Raw genomic sequence first — 4,457 nt, 5'->3', positions numbered from 1 at the left:
GGTTGCAGCGGGTCAACAAGCAGGTCTCTCAGAGAAAGCTGGAGGGAGGGGGAGATGGATGGATGGTCTTGAGACTAAAAAGATGGAGAGAGGGAGGACAAGTGGGTTATTGTGGTGTGAAAACAGGAACACAATTACGTCTGATACTGCTAAAAGGGCTATAAGCAGGAACACATACCGTCTTGCTGCATTTCTTGTCACATAAATACTATATATTTTAAGGCAAATCATGCCACTTATCAGCCATATTGGCTGTTAGAGTTAATTATCAGAATAATTTTTGTAAGATAAAGTGACTGAAGACTGGATTAATAGCTGCTAAAACATTCAGATTTGCAATTACAGAAATAAATTACATTTGATATATATATATATATATATATATATATATATTCAAATAGAAAATAGGTATTTTAAACTGTAATAGTATTTCACAAATCATTGGAACCTGGGAAAAAGACTAAAATAATAATAATAATAATTTCAAACTATTGGCTCGCTATGCTCTCTTTTCTACCACAGCTCAGGATAGAAGGTACTGAAAGTCAGGACTAAAATATTTTATCTTTAATACCATAATTTACATATTAATAATGCAGGATTAAAATATATATATATATATATATATATATATATATATATATATATATATATATATATATATATATATATATATATATATATATATATAAAGCACACATACACACACATGCATATTTATAGAGACAGATTTCCTAAATTTTTTATTATTAAAATGTTTATATTTTTTAAAAAATTATAAAATGATGGTTATTACAATTTATGCTTGGATCTTTATTTTTTATTTGTTTATTTTTTCAAAACATGATGTCACTTATTTTTCTAGCCAGGACTAGTCCTACATCCTCAGTATTGCAAGTTGTGAAGAGTTTATCAAAAAGGCAATTCCCTCTTTTAATAGTTGGAGTTTTACAATTTCTCACATCCGTCTCCTCCCCCTTATTATGTCTCAGCTTTGGCTCAATATATGAACTTTTGATTTGTCACTTGTCTCGACTCGCACATCAGATAGATACTCTCAGACAGCGCTGTTTCTATGATGAATGGAGGATACTGTGGCCTTGTGATAGAACAAGAGATGGATGGATATTTAAGGGAAAGGGAAAGAGATAAACTGATAGAAAGTGACGCAGTGCGAGAGAGAAGGAGGCGGATGAGACAGTTCTGGAAAGGGGAAGGGACAGAGATGTATGGAGAGGGATGTGGAGAGAGCAGCGGCTGTTTATCTCTTCGGGTGCAGATGTTAGTTAAGTAGACGTATAGACTACAGCAGTGCAGAATAAATACGACCGTAGATCATTATCTGTTGACTGCGCTAGTCTTGTGGCTTCTGGCCAGTGGTGCTGTCCATCAGCAATGAAAGACTGTTGTCAAAGTCTAGATCTGAGAGAAGATTTTGACCTCTTCACAGCTTTTGTGTTCGCTGAGATAGCTGATAGAATGAGGATAATGGATCCGCAAAGATCTTTTCATCTTACACACAAAGCTGACGTTATGAAATCTTATGAGGCCTCCAAAATAATTTATGTCAGCATTCTGTGTTAGCAGCCTCTAACTGGAAGGAGCGTGTCTGCCCATTTTCTTTCTAATATGCACAACTGTGTTTTTCACCTTCCAACCGAGAACTCTCAGAAGGACTCATCACAAATAAATTTATTAGGGGGGGGGGGGGTTCATCGACTATTATGGAATTAACCAGACTCAGAAACACAAACCAAGTACAAACACCTAAGTAATTGCATAAATGTTTATATTAAATATGTCCCACAAAACCATCAAAACAGTGAATCAACAATTGAAGATATGCATGCATGGTTTCTGAGTTGACATATCCAAAAAAAAAAAAAAGCAAAAAAAGTCCAGTAGTTCGTTTCAGATTCTAACTTCAGTCAATCCAGGCTTCAGTTCAGCTTACATTGCAATAATGGTGTCCTTGTAACCCTCAACCATCTCAAATCTCAGTTGATCCAAGTCATCAAATGATGATACTGGCTTGACTAATTATTATCCATTAAGAACCAGTACAGCATAGGATGGAAGCATCAAGTAGAATAAGAAGGATAAATCTGTAGATGAGGTATCTATGAGAAGTCCTTTTGGATGAGCTTAAAACCACAGTTTCTCAACCCGGACTCTATACATAAGGTTAGCAGAAGAAGGCCATGCTTCTCTCCAACCAAACAATACTCCTCCTACTCTACTTCCTGCCTTTTATCCAAAAAAAGAATCGTCTGGAGAGCCCCCTAGAGCATGGTAGTGGTACTATTGTTCAAAAACCAAATTAACTGCTCTGTTACACCTTAGTGATTTTAAAATGCTGTGCCAGGTTGAAAAAAAAGTTACATTTCTGTTAATGTGTGAGCTGCACTTTTAAATGCTAGTTAATTTAGTGTTGTTTGCTAATGTACATTGTGCTGTTTGTGCCCAAGAGCTACCCAGGCAGGGTTGCCAGTCTTTCACAACAAAACACGGCCAATTGCTACTCAAAACTAGCAATCTCGTTTTGTGTGGGTCCCCAGGAAAAAATTGCTTTCTGGTGGGTAAATACTTATTTTATGGTGGGGTTTCCCTTGATAAAGTTTGCATTTAAGGGGCCAAATATCATGTTCTTGTGGTCACCTAAACCCGCAGACATGAAAAACAACCCACGGAAACAGTGCAAATATATATATATATATATATATATATATATATATATATATATATATATATATATATATATAGCGAATTTGATTTCATCATGAATTTTAATCATAAATGCAAAAAAGGCAAGTAACTTTTATGTTGAAACTTCTTTTTAATGCCTCTGGGGAAAACGTCTGGAAGCAAGGCCACTATGAAACAGTAGACAGAGTATTTAGCGCACTGTTTAATATTTTAATTAAAATTTAAAGTGTTTATTTTAAGAGGTCATTTATCTATTTAAGTAGTTTATCTGAGTTTTGGTAAAAAAAAAAAAAAATGGTTTTAAATTTTCTTCCCAAACAATTTTTAGTGGGAGATGGAGCGCAAACAGATTTTTATCCTTCAGCAAACCCCTCCGTTCACCAGAGACGTACCATATAAATACAATTAAACCAAAAGCCTCTGAAAGGTAATGAAAGCAGATGCTTTTACGCTCTCAGGGGCCTCGTGTCTGTTTCCTTCACACTCCCTCTCACACACAGTTTACGTATTGGTATTTATTTTCATACCTTTTATTACCCAAACATTTCATTTGATCTCTTTAACATTTTCCTCCTTACTTCATCCCACACACATATAAACAAATATTCCGTTCACCTGCATGAATGCTCCAGTCGGATTTCTATTCCTCGCTCACTCTAGCTTGGGTTTAATGGCTGTGTGAAATAATATATGTGTGTGTGTGGGGTGGGGGCTGAAGCAGACATGTGTATTAAGTGTATATTAACTCTGCCATTGAACCCAATGTGCATCTCCCCAGTGGCTTCCACACTGGCTGGCACTGAACGCGGTCAGGAGATGAGGTTCAAGTCTAATGAAGCAAAACGCATAATGCTGCCGAGTATAGATGGATTTTGGAATGAGGGAGGTATTGTTTTCCTCCCTTTTTTCTTTTCTTCTTTGGCATGTCTGTCGCAAGTATGCATGCAATATTTACAATTGAATGTCATATTTTTGAATTTGTTTTGCATGCTTGCAGGTTATTGTTAGCAAGTTCAGGGTTGTTTCAGATAAAAAAGAAGAAAGAATAAGAAACGACACACACACACACACACATATATATATTTCAATATGTTCATTGGTTTTTGCAATGAAATTTGTCAAAACCCAACCCTAATATCAACGGTATCACTGTTACGAGCGAGTAAATATTATGAAATCTTATTTATATAAAACCATAATTTACAGAAAAAACATTATGAAAATTAAATTATGAAATTTCTTACAGTTTGCAATGCGGCTGCTATTTTGAGTCCATTACATTAGGGCTGCTTCCTCCTTTAACAAAAGTCTCTTTTGCAATCTTTTCATTACACTGTGCCTCATTTACAAAACAATTTGCGGTCAAATGCCTCAAACAAACATGTAATACACCGACGACATTGTTCATTGTTCCAGAGAGGTCATGACCTCTTCCAGAAGCTAGAATCCTCTGAAGTCTTTACAGAGGTGCAAAGGAGCCGTTTAATCTGGACACGTTAACGTGAATGTTCTTATACTCTTCTATTTGTTTCTGTTGTCAGCAGACTCGAGCACATAAAGTACATCAGAAATGTCATTTTTGCATTGCAACCAACATAGAAAGCAACTGATTATAACATGGGTAGCACTTTACAGTCCTGTTCCTCTTGTACATACTATGTACTTATTATAGTAATTACAATGACTATGTAATAACTAGGTACTAAACCTGAACCTACCCCTAAACCTACCCCTACCCATGTAGTTACCTT

Source organism: Carassius auratus, chromosome 3, assembly GCF_003368295.1.
Source record: "Carassius auratus strain Wakin chromosome 3, ASM336829v1, whole genome shotgun sequence".
Taxonomy (NCBI): Eukaryota; Metazoa; Chordata; class Actinopteri; order Cypriniformes; family Cyprinidae; genus Carassius; species Carassius auratus.
The sequence above is the reverse complement of the archived record's forward strand: the minus strand, read 5'-3'. Positions refer to the sequence as shown.